Consider the following 16464-nt stretch of genomic DNA (forward strand, 5'->3'; position numbering starts at 1 on the left):
GTGGAATGGCTGCGTGGTGATGCAAGAAATGAGGATGCAGTGGAGTGTGGGTGACGACAGCCCCTGGGGAGGATGAGCCAGTTCACCTTTGTATCTGCTATGGTCTTAATCTTTGTGTCCCCCAGAAATTTCATATGCTGAAATCCTGATTCTCATGGTTATGATAACCCTAGGTGGGGCCTTTGTGAGGTGATGGAGTTATAAGGAGTTATAAGGATGGAGCCTCTTCAATGAGTTGAGTGTATATATATATATATATATATATATACACACACACACACACACAGAGCTCCCAATACCCTCCTCCCCTTCAGAGGATACAGTAAGCAGTGTGTGACCAGAAAGACCCTGCATGACCACCCTGTGGAAATCCATTTCCATTGTTTTTAAGCCTGTGTTATAACAATCCAGAAGGACTAAGACAGTATCGTAACAATCTTTAGACAGTTCAGTAAACCTCATGGTATTTATACAAAGGTGAAGCACTTATATTGTCTGATGTAACACTGTGATAGTTGGCTGACAGTTCATGCCTGGCTTTCATAAAGAATCTTGAGAATTCAGTCTTCTTGGTAGCATGACCAGAACCATGAACAATTGTCTAATACTTTGATTCTAATAACTTGACCCAAATAATTGGCTGTGGTTCTTAAGTAATCTCTTAATGGTCTTCTTTGTAATGCCAGCTTCTGCTATTTGTGACTAATTTTAATAGGAGCTTCATTCTCCTAATTGTACGGGTGGATTTTCTTTTGATTTTCTATTAAATGAAGATAAGAAATGTTAAGAAATTGCCCTCTTAGTTTGACATCTCTACAGAGTCTGTGTTTATTTTTTTTTTAAGAGGAGACCCATTTCACAGAGCATACATTAAAAAGCTATAAGTTCAAACAAGCTTGCTATGGGATACATCATCATGACCACCTCAGAGCTGGCTGGGATGGATGTGGATTTAGCACATGTTGGTGATTCGGCATCCCAGCATCTTCACGTATGTGTCAACTTTACGTGAATCCCTATGCAGGCACTTGAACAGCTTATAAAATGCAGAAAGATGCACATCTTCATCGCTGGACTCTAGGGATGGGAGTCCACACCAGTAAATGTGAGCCTTCAACATCTTCTGCCTTACTGGAACAATAATCTGAATACCCAAAAGATAAAGACTTCTTATGTGTTTTATTAGGATTTGCTTATTTTTTCTTTGCTTCTAATTATCAAATTAAGATTTGGGGAAGACATATGTATATAAAAGTCTCTACATATGGATTTTGAAGCCAGTCTATGAAAAAATTATTAGGAATCTAAAATGTAGAAACATAACTCAAGATTAGTTTTAACTTTCTCTTTTCTTCCTTCCCACTCTCATCCTTTGATTTGAGGAAAACAGAGAAAGAAGAGAGCTGGAGCTTCAATAGCATACGTCCTGCATTACTTTGAAGAAAATGCTGATCTTGGAAATTCTGTTCTCTAGCTCTCTTACTCTTGAAAATATTTCAACCACCTGTGCCCAGGAAGAGCCAAGCTTTTGGTGGAATTGTGTGCAATGCAGGGAAGGCTGCCCATGTCAAAACTTGCAGTGAAGTTCTGATTCCTTTACAGTAGAGTCTATCACTATGAATGCCTAGGCTCCTGCTTTATGTAGTAGCAGTCTAGCATATAGAAGTCATGAATCTTTTTCTTACAAAATGAGATAATTCCAAACACCTTACGCATTACAGAGGTCACCTCTCTCATTGATAAGCAAAGCAAGAAAGCCCTCTGCAGGATGCTCACCTGGCAGAATTGCCTCTCTATGAATGCTTGAAGTTCTAGTAGATTTTTCACACTCTCTCTGGCATTTTATATGATAGTATCTGAGACTTCTTTCATACTCCGCAGGTCCGTGACTAGATGATACAGAGGTCTATTCCAGGAGTACAGTAACATGAGTATCCACTTACTAAGGTCTTTAATCTAAGCAACCAGAAGACACAGTCTCATTTAAGTAATCATAATTCAGTGGTTTTGGTAACATGTGATCTTTGCTCAGAGCAGCTGACCTAAAACACTTGGTTATTCCTATATGTATGTGGAGATTTTTGAAGATAGTAAAAGTTACAAAATTATAAAATGTAAGCTATTAGTTCACACTTTGGTGATGTATTAAAAATCTAGGTTATTTTAGGAACTGATTCTTCTGATGCATTCTAATTTATAACATGAAGAATTTTCTTTTTTCCTCTGAAATTCTACCACCACTCAGTGAGTTCTTTTATGTTTGTATATTTGTGTGACATAATCTAAGTATTTACGGCAAGTCAGTATGTGCCTGCAGTGCCTGACCCAGGAAAGAGGGGTTCCACCTGTGCCCACATCACTGACACCCAGTGATTCATTTGTATTAATGAATCAGGTGAGTCATTCGTATTGATATTTGATCAGTAATTGTTTTATGATATTACAACAAAGAGACAATGAGAAGACATGATTTTCCTAAACTGGCTTTCTCTCCTCAGTTGATCCCAACACCAGCTCCCTGCTGATATCAGAACAGTCTGTTTTGCTGACATGTCTCCAGGTAGAAAATGGCACAACGTTGTCTTTAGTTACAGCACCAGTGGGATTCACAATGGAGGGTCCCCTGCCCCAGTTCACTACTACTAGCAGAATTAGCCTGAAAATCCCGGGGGCTAAAGACCTCTAATTAATATGCTTGATTTCTTTACAGCCATAAACCATTTTACTGGTAAAGAACAGAGAACTGAATAGGATTAAATTAGTAATGCATATAAAGTGCTTAGTAAAATGTGAGGCCATGTAGTAACTCTCAATAAACGTTAAATTTAAACTTATTGAACAATCCCTCCTCTTCTTCCTCTTTACCTTTTTCTTTACTTGATCATCATCATTACTAATGAGCTTAACAGAGGAAAAGAATTCTGGGATCATTAAGAAGGTTGTAGAGAGAGAAGATAGTATTTTAAGGGGGGATGCGTGTTAAAAGATTTTAAATAATGTTAGGAGGAAGGATAATGCATGAAATCAGAAAGGAGAAATCATAATGATGAAAATTTTGGAGCTGCCATAAATGATTGAGGCTTGATATGTAAACTGTGTTGTCCTCAGAACAGAGGCAATTTTTGCGGACATGAGAAGCAAAGCAACATTTAATAGGCCATTGTGGGGGAGACTTATAAATTAAAAGGTGACAGAAGAGTCATTGAGAATGACGAATGAAGTTGTCAGAGAGTAGAAGCAGAATCAGGAGAGCCTTGAAAGGCAGATGCAGGGGCTCGGGTGGTGCGGTATAGGACTCCCACTTAGTCGTCACTAGTAACAGGGAGTACTCAAAACTGGTGTGTGTTTCTTACATATTCATGAATTTTGCAATCTTATATTTTGCACATGGAAGTTCCCATTCATTCCCTGTTTTCATACAGTATATTGGCTGCAATCCTGTGTCTAATGCTTTGGTTGAACTAATGTTGTCTGCATGGATAATTTATAGATCTGTTATTTATGTTGCTACTACAGATCATTAGTCATCCCTTGATTTCACTCACGCTTCATCAAGTGCATAATATAATTTCTCTTCAGTTGCTTATGGTTCCTCCACCATTTTCTGCATGTACAGTTACCATAACCTCTAATATTATGAAGCCTGGTAAGCTACATACTGTCTCATTTGATCCGGTGAAAAACCCAGGTGAAAGACTCACAGTTGCCTCTAGGACTTTTTCTCTTTCTTCAGGAGTGTGGAGGGAATTGCTGTGGCAGCTGTTGGTGGCATTGATATAGTACAGTTGGCCCTGGGCATATTTTACATCCTGAAAGTGATCAGGCAATTAGTTAGGGTTGTTGGGCATTCAGTAGGTGAACCCATTACCAGAACATCAATATGTTTGACAGTCGTGTAATTTTAACGAGCAGGAATCACAAAATTTGAAAGTCATCCTTTTCCTACATTTTCTATACATTGTGTCTATAGAAATGATTTTACATCTAACTTTTCTAAGTTCAACCTTTTCCATTCTCTTTTTTTTAATCTGTTTTTGTTTGGTTTTGGTTTTACTTTTTAGTATTTGAACCAAATATAGTACTTTTGAACCAAAACTTGGTGCTTCCCAGGTGACAGTAGTGGTAAAGAACATTCCTGTGAATGCAGGAGATATAAAAAGACTCAGATTTCATCCCTAGGTGAGGAGCATCCTTTGCAAGAGGGTTGAGCAGCCTACTCCAGTATTCTTTAATAGAAACCTTTAGCACCATTTTTTATTAGCTGTCTGCTCTACTTTGGGCTCCTTGATCGACCTGAAAGAATGAACATACAACTTTCAAATACTTTCATTAGAAACAGAATAATTGTTTCCAATTGTAAACTCCCCTCCTATTGTAGCTCTAAAGCTATTCACTGCAAATCTTAAAACAATAATTTGTAGCATTAAAAATACCACCAGTATTCGTTTTTGTGACCAGGATTCAGCTTTGTTTAATATGTTCCATCCACCAAGTTCACTGCAGAGCAGTTCTCATTTATTGGATATTTACTCTGAGCCTGGAGAAGAAAGCCCAGAGAGACACTGAAGGACCAGAAAATCAACATGCTTCCTTTTCCCCAGTCCCACCTAAAAGTGCTTTATGTCAGGTAGTATTGTGGACTGAATGTGTGTTCTTCAACTTCACGTGTTAGAGCCTTAACTGCCAAAGTACTGTGTTTTGAAATGGACCCTAGCCCACCAGACTCCTCTGTCCATGGGATTTCTCAGGCAAGAATACTGGAATGGCTTGCCATTCCTTTCTCCAGGGAATCTTCCAGACCCAGGGATAGAACCCAGGTCTCTCACATTGTGGGCAGATTCTTTACCATTTGAGCATGAGCGAAGCCCATTCAGGTTAAATGACCTCTTACGGTGGAACACTGAAGCAATATGTTTAGTGTCTTCATGAAGTGAAACACCAGAAAATTATCTCTGTGTCTCTTCCTCTCTCTCTCTTCCCCCCATCCTGTGTGAGGATGCATGGAGAATCCAGCCTAGGAGGAAAGAATTCTTACCAGAACCTCATCTTGCTGGCACCCTGATCTGGAACTTCTAATCCCCAGAACTGTGAGGAAATAAATTTCTTTTGTTTATTCCACTAAGTCTATTGTATTATTTTATGGCATTCTTGGCTGACAAATACAAAATCATTTATTTTGGAAATTTACAAAAGAAAATGAATGAAAGGAAATTGAAAATGTTATTGCACTTCTTAGGAATCTTTGAGATTTCACAAATCTGATCCTTTCTTCATATTCCACATCTTATGAGCTGATGGCTTCTTTGACCTAGAGACTGTGTTGTTTGAAGTTTGGCTGATGCAGCCTTCTTGTTGAAAGGACAGTATAGCCCAGTCACTTATGCAAGGGTTCCATCTGTGAGCCTGGCAGGCTACAGTCCATGGGGTCTCAAGAGTCAGACACAACTTAGCAACTAAACCACCACCACCACAGTACTTACAAACTCACTGAACATTATTCTGGAATGCTTAAAGATGTTGTGGGACAGCCTGGAGGCATTGAATACCAGTAATGTAAGGGATTCCAGGGGGAGGTCAATCATGTCGGGACAGGAGGACAGGCATGAGTTGCCTTGGCACAGGAGCAGATTTGACATGACCAGCAGCAGGAGCAGGCAGGACCCTGTTTAATTAAAAACATGAGCCATTCTGAGATGATCTAGTCACCTGAGGTTATCAAATCCGTCCTGTGGAAGGAAGCCTTCTTCTTCCCTGTTGCTCTGAGCAGGAGTTGGTGCTGTAGTATCTGGGTTGGTGAAGAAGGAGTGCTTTCTGTGGCAGTTTAAAAGGATGATGAGGGGTACTCTTTCTACCCCCTTCTGATGCCTATGTCAGAAGCTTTCTCTATCTCCTTTATAGTTTAATAAAACTTAATTACACAAAAGCTCTGAGTGATCAAGCCTTGTCTCTGGCCCCAGATTGAATTCTTCTCCGGGGGCCAAGAATCCCGGCGTCGTGATTCAACAACAACCTTTCATCTTGCGGGCTCATCCGGGATCCTTCAGGACAAGATGGGGGCTAACAATTCCAGCCTCACTCCTTTGAACTGTATCTTGAAAAACTGGGATAGATTCGATCCCAAGGGCTTAAAGAAGACACACCTGGTCTTCCTATGCGATACTGCATGGCCTCTGTATCCACTGGAGGACGGCGGACGGTGGCTGGTTGGAGGGTCTCTTAAGCATAATACTGTTTTACAGTTAGACCGGTTCTGTAAGGAACAAGGGAAATGGGTAGAAGTAGCATATGTGTTGCCCTTTTTCTCTCTGCGAAATATGCCAGACTTATGTCCTAAGGGTATAGATTTGGGCATGAAACCTTCAGCTCCCTCCTGTCCTACTTTGCCCCCGTACCCGGGGCTCCAAGCTGAGCTAACGAAAAGCCAGAAAACCCCCCTCAGAATGGCTGCTTTGGTCTCAGTGAAAACCCAAACTGAGATTCAAACCAGTTTGGTCTCAATGGAAACCCAAACTGAGATTCAAAGTGCCCACGTGGAGGTCCAAACAACTCCTGTCTCAGTACGACCTCAGACTATTCTGGTTTCAGTAGAAACTCAGACCATTGAAGTTAGAGATGAGATGTAGGACAGGAGACAAAGAGAAAAAGAAAAAGAAAAAGAGGTTTCTCCATTCTATCCCTGGGATCATATGTGCAGAGCAGCCAGGGGGACTGAAGAACAGCCACGCAAGCTGTTGCCTCTTTATGAAACACTCACCAGGAGAAATAACCAGTCTATGAGAGTTAATAAGCCCTTTTCTTATCAAGAAATACAAAGAATCAAGGAGGATCTGGGAGACTACTTAGAGGACCCAGAAAATATATATATTAGAGCTTTTAAAGGTGTTACTCTGCTTTATGACCTTACTTGGAAGGATGTGATGTATATCTTGAGACAAACACTGACTCCTGACTCAAAGACTCGAGTTTTGGAAAAAGCGGTTGCTTATGGAGATGAATGGCTTGGTAATGAATCAGTAGGGAAGAGGGAGGATGAGATAGTGGCCCTGCCCACTGGGAATCAGGCAGTCCCAACTATAGAACCAGACTGAGACTACAACTCAGCTAAAGGAAGATGGGATCAGAGTCATTTTGTCAGATGTATTCTTGAAGGACTCAGGCAAGCGCGTTCTAAGCCTTTAAATTATAGCAAATTGGCAGACATAGAACAGAAGGAGAAGGAAGCTCCTGGTAAATTCCTAGATAGACTAAGAGAAGCTCTTCGCAGATTCACTGAGATTGATCCCGAAAGTGAAGAAGGAAAAGTGATCTTAAAAGATTTATCACTCAGTCGGCTCCAGATATCCGCCATAAGCTACAAAAATGGGCTTATGGACCAAATCAGTCTTTAGATACTCTGTTACAACTGGCTCAGATGGTCTATTACGGTAGGGAATATGAGGAAAAGAAAGAAAGGCAAAGAAAGACAAAGGAAAAGGCGGAAGCCTTCGCAATGGCTATGAAAAACGGTCTTAAGCAGCCTGAGAAAAATGCCCAGAGGGACCCAGGTGAAAAGGGATGGGCTTGCTATTACTGTGGAAAGGAGGGGCACCTCAAGCGGGATTGCCCTCAGGCATCTAAGCCGCCCCTGGCTCCATGTCTGGTCTGCAAAGAACCACACTGGAAGAGACTGCCCTCAGAGGCGTAGGTCTCCAGGGTCAGACTCTCAAGACAATCAGGACTGAAGGTGCCTGGGGGTCCCCACACAAGCTCCCGTCCTAATTACACCTGAGGAACCCCGGGTATTAATAATTGTGTGGGGGCCAATCCATTGATTTCCTATTTAGATACTGGGGCAACTTACTCTGTGCTTACTGAAGCCCCTGGCCCACTTTCTTCCCGATCCGCTTCTGTAATGGGACTGCCTGGACGAGTCAAAAGGTATTATTACAGTTATTCTTTATATTGCAACTGGGATTCTGCGCTATTTTCACATGAGTTTCTGATCGTGCCAGAATCTCCATCACCCCTTTTGGGGAGGGATATACTGAGCAAGGTCCATGCCTCTGTTTTTATGAATATGGAGCCCTCCCTTTCTCTTCCTCTAGTTGAACAAAATGTAAATCCTAGAGTCTGGGCTGATGGAAAATCTGTGGGTTGAGCACAAAATGCTATTTCTGTAGTTGTCAAGCTCAAAGACCTGCACTTATTTCCACATAAGAAGCAGTATCCTCTGAAACCTGAGGTTAAGGAAGGGTTAAAACCCATCACTGAAAATTTAAAGGAACAGGGACTATTAATTCCCTGTAACAATCCTTGCAACACTCCTATTTTGGGTATAAAGAAATCAAATGGCAAATGGAGACTAGTTCAAGATTTACGTATAAAAAATGAGGCTGTAGTCCTTTACACCCCGTGGTGCCTAATCCTTATACTCTATTGTCTGAAATTCCTGAAGGAGCCAAATATTTCTCAGTAATTGATTTAAAGGATGCCTTCTATTCAGTGCCTTTGGTGGAGGAAAGTCAATGTCTATTTGGCTTTGAAGACCCTACACAGCCAGCTTCTCAGTTAACCTGGACAGTTTTGCCCCAGGGATTTCGTGACAGTCCTCACTTATCTGGACAAAGTTTGTCACGGGATCTACAAAACTTTAATAGTTCTGAAGCGGTGGTGTTACAATATGTAGATGATATTTTGCTCTGTGCTGAGACAGAGGAAGCTTGTTTGCAAGCCTCAGAAGATTTCTTAAACTTCCTGGCCAGCTGTGGTTACAAGGCATCAAGAGAAAAGGCTCAGCTGTGTCAACAATCAGTTAGATATCTGGGCCTAATCATATCAGTAGGGACTAGGGCCATAGGCCCTGAAAGAATTAAGCCTATACTAAATCATCCCCTGCCTATGACTTTAAGACAATTGAGAGGATTTTGGGAATCACAGGTTACTGCGTTTGGATTCTGGGTTATGGAGAACTTGCCCGGCCTTTATATAAACTTATAGCTGAAACTCAGCAGGCCCAAACTGATAAACTGGTTTGGTCACCAACTCAAAAGGCTTTTAAGGTTCTTCAAACTGTTCTCCTGCAAACTCCAGCTCTGAGCTTGCCCACAGGGTCAGAATTTAATTTGTCACTGAAAGAAAAGGTATGGCCTTGGGAGTTTTGACACAACCCCAAGGGCTTCACCAGCAACCTATTGCTTATCTAAGCAGAGAATTAGATGTAATTTCACGTGGGTGGCCGCACTGCCTAAGAGTAATTGGGGCAGTGGCTTTATTAGCACCTGAAGCTTTAAAAATAATTAATGGACAAAACCTTACTGTACTGACTTCTCATGATGTGAGTGGAATCTTAAATTCTAAGGTTAATATTTGGATGACAGACAGTAGGCTTCTTAAATACCAGTAACTAAGCTTAAAGTTTGTGGAAATTTAAATCCTGCCACTTTCCTTCCTGAGAAGGAAAATGAAACACTTGATCACGATTGTTCCCAATTCCTAACTTTAAACTATGCAGCTTGGGAAGATCTAATGGATACCCCATTAGACAATCCTGACATGGAAATATTTACAGATGGCAGTTCTTTTGTTCAGGATGGAAAGCGTAAAGCAGGTTATGCCGTGGCGACTGCTGAACAGGTTTTGGAAGCAAAATCTCTCTCCATCTGGATTACAACGAAGTGGGAAGTATCCTGGAGAGGACTGGGAAACTGATTTTACTCATATGCCAAAAGCTAATGGATATTCTTGCTTACAAGTTTGGGTAGATACATTTATTGGATGGATTGAGGCTTTTCTCTGTCGTAGTGAACAGGCTAAGGAGGTTATAAAGATTCTCTTCATCAATGGAAGGCTTCCGGTGGTGGACATCTCCACTTCAAGGAAAGGACTTTCTCCAAGTCTGTGAATACCTTCAACAGCAATCACATGCGATGCCTCTTCTTCATCTGATGACATCTACCAACCCTAAAATGGACTGGTGCAATACGTTGCACTTTAACTATGGACTTAATGTGTCTTTTAATTTTGATTTTAACTTGTTTTAATGACTATGTTGCCTTACATCTGTAACTGTGTAACTAAATTTGTTTCTAGCTGCATGAAAGCTTTTAAGTTACAAAAGGTTGCTCAAACTCCTGCTACTGCTGCACCTTCCTCCAACTACTATTTGGGGCCCCTGGATCAGATATCCTCAATAGGATTAGGTGAATATGTTGCCTCGCCAATTTAGGGACAACACCCCTTCTCAGCTCGAAGCAGTTATGGAACGAGAATGACACCCCTTTTCCCTAGGCAACATAATTCTCCTAAAAGAAAAGGGGGGATTGAGAGAGTCATTTCCTAGGCAGGTTGATAAGAAGTCTAGGGGTCCCCAAGGAGAGAGGGGTCTGGAATTCTCAAGGAGGAAGAAAGGACAAAGTTTTTTCTTCTCTACATTCCTTAGGATTATATAACAACAATGTATTCTGCCTGAGGACAGTCTCTGGATTAAACCTTCTGGCTAATTCTGTAAATTATGGGAGGAGACCTGCTCTTTACAAGGATTATATAACAATGTATTCTGTCTGAGGACAGTCTCTGGATTAAACTTTCTGGCTAAAAAAAAAAAAAAAAAAAAAAAAAAAAAATAAAAGGATGATGATATTTGCACAGATAGATAGTTGGCGAAGTAGATTACTCCCTGTAATTTTATATTGCTCTCAGAAGTACTTCTGTGCTCTGCAAACATTTGGAACTTAATTCTGAGCCAGAGTTTTTAGGCCATATTTTTAAGACAGTTTAATGTTCGGATTCTGCAGACTCTGGCATTGAGGCCCTCTAGGAGTTTGTACTTTTTTCACTAACATTGACTAATGCTTTCATTTTAGACACTGAAATGACAAGAAAAGTCCAGCTGATCTGTGTGGTTTACCAAAACGCTGGGGTAAGAGGAAACAAATGACTGACTGATTGCTAATATTGAGTACAAAGAGAATACTAAGAGACAAGGAATACTGTACTTGGATCTGCTCACTCACCTTAGTAACCCCATGCATGTTTTTGATACTTTCCCAAAAGCTTTAAAACATCTTAAAATTTGTGTTTCACAAGAACCTTGTGAGATAGCCTTAATCTTCACTATGATCATCACGTTTTGTTAATGAAGATGCAATGACTTGGAGAGGGCAAGTAATTTTCCCCAGGTCCCATTATTAGCAAATGCAGGTGACTGGGCACCAATACACTCATCTGTTCACTTCCTGACGTCACATCACACATGCCTGTGGCTCTCGGTCTACATGTGTGCAATCAGGACCACATCCGAGCTTGATGACTGTACCTAGGAGAAAACTATTTTGTCTTTGACTGCAAAACAAAGTGACCCTAGAACGTTGGTTTTATCCACTTGTTCTGCTCTGTCTATAAAACACTCACTGTTACAGTCTCTGACAATTATCAGTGTGGGGCCTGGTTCTCCTGGCTAGCCTTTCTTCTAGGCACCTTGACAGCTCTTCTCTTTTTATGCATCTTTAATCTTCTCATTACATTTGTTTCTTCGAGAAAATAGCAAATAAATCTCCAAATGGTAATACAAGAATATTACCTGGTCAGCACCCAAGACACTGTCATCAGCTCTGCAAACAAAGCCTGCCCTTTCCTGACTTTGACTATTTAAGGACACAATTTATCTGTCTGGTCAGGAGTACATCCTGACAACCCATGGGGCTTAGTTTCTGAACCATCTCCAAGCATCTCCTCTTTGATAGGAGAACTAGACCTTCATGCTTCCGTGATGTATTGTAGTATTTCAGAAATTATTCCTGGCCCTATCTTTGGCCAACAGAAGCATAAAATCATAGACTCTTGTAAGTGTGATTTTAATATTACTTTTCCTGTCTGTCCTTTGTAAGTAAGCAGAATTTAAGACTGAAGTGAGCAAGAACTGAGTTTGTACAAGAGAACTGATAAAATAGAGATTTTATCCTCTTGAATGAGATCTGAATATGATTCTTTTTTCCAATTCACCAAAGAGTGGTAATTTAATTAAGGATAAGATATTAGCATTTACTAGGTTTTGTCTGCTCTTAGTTAGTATAAAGGGTCATGGTATCTAAGAATAAAATGGTTAGTTAAAATTTGGTGACGAAAATAAAAGAAGTGGTTCTCAAAAGGAAGACATAAGTTAGAGAAATTTGGAACTATCTCTCTCATCAACTAAAGAGCTTATTGTGACAGGCAAAGAGAATAATAGCTTGTATAACATGGACATATTTGTGTGTATCTATTTCTGTGCACATATACATGTGTTATGCATAAATATATGCTTAATTCCATCTTTGGAAGGAATGATGCTAAAGCTGAAATTCCAGTACTTTGGCCACCTCATGCGAAGAGTTGACTCATTGGAAAAGACTCTGATGCTGGGAGGAATTGTGGGCAGGAGGAGAAGGGGAAGACAGAGGATGAGATGGCTGGATAGCATCACTGACTCGATGGATGTGAGTCTGAGTGAACTCCTGGAGTTGGTGATGGAAAGGGAGGCCTGTTGTGCTGTGATTCACGGGGTCACAAAGAGTCGGACACGACTTAGCGACTGAGCTGAGCTGAACTGAATTCCTTCTTGGAACTTTGGACCTTATAAAATTTGATTTTATTAGAGGTAATTGATCATTTATTGGTATATGACTAACTATATGATTTTTTTTCTCTTAAAATGTTATACGTGTGTTTGCCTTGGTAGCACATATATTAAAAAATGGGAATAATACTGAGAAGATTAACACGGCCCCTGCCCAAAGATGACACACAAATTCATGAAGCCTTCCATATTTTTCTGTAACAACTTCGAGGGATGAGACGGGAAGGAAGGTGGCAAGGAGATTCAAGAGGGGGGGGACATAGGCATACCTATGGCTATTTCATGCTGATGTCTGGCCGAAAGCAGTACAGTATTGTAAAGCAATTACCCTTCAATTAAACATCAATAAATTCAATTTTTAAAACTATTACTGGGGATTGATCATATAACAGGTTCAGATATCCATTGTATGACTAAAGAGGATCTGACTGGAAACTGGTGGTGTCAATTATCATTGGTTAGTGATTCATTAACTTTATAGTTGAATGAGAAAAATAAACTGACAAACACTACTATCTGTGATTCTGTGTCATAGCAAGCTATAATCCTTGTCTGCATTTGCTTTTAGGTGGTATAGTGCCCAAACTTTGAAACTGAGGCTGTTCCCAGAGGCGCACAGTCATGAGTCCTGTCCCGTGTTTGTTCCTGATGCTGGAGGCTTCTGTTCGCTGGTCACTAAGGGCAAAATTTTCTCTGCTAAGCATTCTCTGGTTCTAACATGTGCTGAAGTCTTTATAGTTTCATTTTATAATTTGATTCTCTTATTCTTTTGATCAGACTACCAAGTCTCTTTATGATTTTCTGACCCTCTTGTGCTTTGATCTTTCTGATGCTCATTAGTGTATTTGCTTCCATGTCTACCTCTCTGAGTAGTTTTCAGCATCTAAATAAACCCCACCCTATTCTCTTATTGTCTGGATTTTGATGTTTAGCATCAGCATATTTTATGAACTTCATTTTCCTCCTGGTGAGGTTTCTGGTATACAGCTTAAGCTAGCTGGCTCACATCTGGCTTGTTCCTGTTGTCTCCAAAAAATTAGAGAACTCTGCTTTCTTTCTAGGCAATGCTGCCCCTTGTTTTGATACTATTGCTAATTTTCTGTGATTTCACTTCCTGCCTCATAAGCTTTTTCTTTCTCAATCTACTGTGAGTACTATGTGGCTCTATGTTGGTATTACTATTTTAAATAAAAATCAACCTAGTATACCAGAGAATTAAAGGGAAGAAGATTATTTCAATGTTTTCCTCTAGGGGTTTAATCACTTAGAGTCTTTTGTTCAAATTTTTAATCCCTTTTTAGGTGATGTTTGTGTATTGTAAAAGACAGGGACACAGTTTCATTTTTTCAAAGGACTATCCAGTTTTCTCAGTGCCATTTTGAAAAGCTTGTCCTTTCCCCACTGGATATTCTTGGCTCCCTTTTCATAAGCTAACCAACAATATATGGGTATGATTTCTTTCTAGATTCTCTGTTCTGTTCTGTTGATCTGTATGTCTGTTTTTGTGCCAGAAGCAAATCATTCTGTCTTGATTACTATAGCTTTCTAATACAATTTGAAATCAGTAACCCTAGTCTCAAACTTTGTTCTTTCCCATGATCACTTTAACTCTTTGGTGTTTAGTGATTTAATACAGCAGAATAGACCAAGAAGAAATGGAAAAAGTACACAGAAAAAATATACAAAAATATACCTTAATGACCCAGATAATCACAATGGTGTAGTTTCTCCCTCAGAGCCAGACAATGACAATCTGGCATGTGAAGTCAAGTGGGTCTCAAGAAGCACAGCTGCCCATAAAGCTAGTGGAGGTGATAGAATGCCAACAAAGCTATTTAAAATCCTCAAAGATGATGCTATTATAGTGCTCCACTCAATGTGTCAGAAAATTTGGAAAAACCAGCAGTGGCCAGAGGACAGGAAGAGGTCAATCCTCATCCCAATTCCCAAGAAGGGCAGTACTAAAGAATGTTCAAGCCACTGAACAGTTGAACTCATCTTCCATGCTAGTAAGGTTATGCTCAAAATCCTCCAGGCTAGGCTTCAGCATTATGTGAACCTAGAACTTCCAGATGTTCAAGCTGCGTTTAGAAAAGTCAGATAAACCAGAGATCAAATTGCCAACAGTTGCTGGAACATAGAGAAAGTAGGAATTCCAGAAAAACATTTGCTTCATTGACCTCACCAAACAGTGTGGATCTGAACAAATTGGAAAACTCTGGGGAGATGTGAATACCAGAACAACCTTACCTGTCTTCTGAGAAACCTGTATACAGTTCTAAATGCAACAGTTACAGGATGACAAGGAATAATAAGCTGATTCAAAATTAGTGAAGGAGTCCGTCAAGGCTGAATATTGTCACCCTGCTGATTTAACTTATATGCAGACCATGTCAGGTGAAATGCTGGACTTGATGAGTCCAAAAGGCTGGAATCAAGATTGCTGGGAGAAATATCAACAACCTCAGATTTTTGAATGGTACCATGCTAATGGCAGAAAGCAAAGAGGAACTAAAGAACCTTTTGATGAGGGTGAAAGAGAGTGAAAAAGCTGGCTTAAAACTCAATATCAAAAAAGCTAAGATCATTGCATCTGATCCTGTCATTTACATGGCAGATAGAAGGGGAAAAGGTGGAAGCAGTGACAGATTTCCTCTTCTTGGGCTCTAAAATCACTGTGGATGGTGACTGCAGACATGAAATTAGACGATGATTGCTTCTTGGGAGGAAAGCTATGACAAACCTAGACAATGTGTTAAAAGCAAAAACATCACTTTGCTGACAGAGGTCTGTATAGTCAAGGCTAAGCTCTTTCCTGTAGTCATGTACACATGTAAGAGCTGGGCAGACAGTAAAAAAGGCAGAGTGCTGAAGAACTGATGTTTTCAAACTTGGACAGCAAGGAGATCAAGCTTCAACCGTAAAGGAAATTAACCCCATTTACTCTTCAGAATGACTGATGCTGAAGCTGAAGCTCCAATACTTTGGCCACCTAATGTGATTAGTTGACTCATTGGAAAAGACTCTGATGCTTGGAAATATTGAAGGCAGAAGATAAAGAGGGTGACAGAGGATGAGATGGTTGGATGGCATCACCGATTCAATGGGCATGAACTTGGGCAAATTCTAGGAGATGGTAAGTGACAGGGAAGGCTGAAGTGTTGCAGTCTGGGGATCACAAAGAGTCAGACATAACCTGGCAACTGCAACAACAACAGTTTTATACAAGTTGTAGAATTTTTTTTTTCTGTTTTGTGAAAAATGCCTTGGAATTTTGAAAGACACTGCAACACATATGTAGATAGCTTTGGATATATGGATGTATTAACAGTATTAATCCTTCCAGTCAATAAATATGAAATATGTTTCCTTTTGTGTCTTTATACATTTCTTTCACAAGTTTCTTGAATGTTTTCATACATAGATCTTTCAACACCTTGCTTAAATATAATTCTAAGTATTTTATTTTTTGATGCAATTGTAAATGGGATTATTGTATTTCTGTAATTTGTTTCTGTGTATTGGAAAAGGCAATGGCACCCCACTCCAGTACTCCTGCCTGGAAAATCTCATGGATGGAGGAGCCTGGTGTGCTACAGTCCATGGGGTCTCTAAGAGTTGGACACGACTGAGCGACTTCACTTTCACTTTTCACTTTCTTGTATTGGAGAAGGAAAGGGCAACCCACTCTAGTGTTCTCGCCTGGAGAATCCCAGGGACGGCGGAGCCTGGGGGACTGCGTAGTCCAGTCTATGGGGTCGCATAGAGTCGGACACGACTGAAGCGACTTAGCAGCAGCAGCAGCATGGATAGGTAACTGAGTTTTATATATTCAAATACAGTTTACAAAAAGCATGCTATTTTTTAAGAAT

The 16464-nt window shown here is 40.2% G+C and overlaps 1 non-coding gene and 1 pseudogene across 1 annotated transcript; one reads left to right on the forward strand and one right to left on the reverse strand.

The window, feature by feature from the left end:
- Positions 1 to 952: 952 nt before the first annotated feature.
- Positions 953 to 16464, reverse strand: part of LOC138425124 (placental prolactin-related protein 3-like) — a 33044-nt pseudogene continuing 17532 nt past the window's right edge.
- LOC138426131 (U6 spliceosomal RNA) lies at positions 12679 to 12787 on the forward strand. Its single transcript, XR_011251554.1, has one exon. It is a non-coding gene; the product is annotated as a U6 spliceosomal RNA (small nuclear RNA).

Source organism: Ovis canadensis, chromosome 20 (genome assembly GCF_042477335.2).
Source record: "Ovis canadensis isolate MfBH-ARS-UI-01 breed Bighorn chromosome 20, ARS-UI_OviCan_v2, whole genome shotgun sequence".
Classification (NCBI taxonomy): Eukaryota; Metazoa; Chordata; class Mammalia; order Artiodactyla; family Bovidae; genus Ovis; species Ovis canadensis.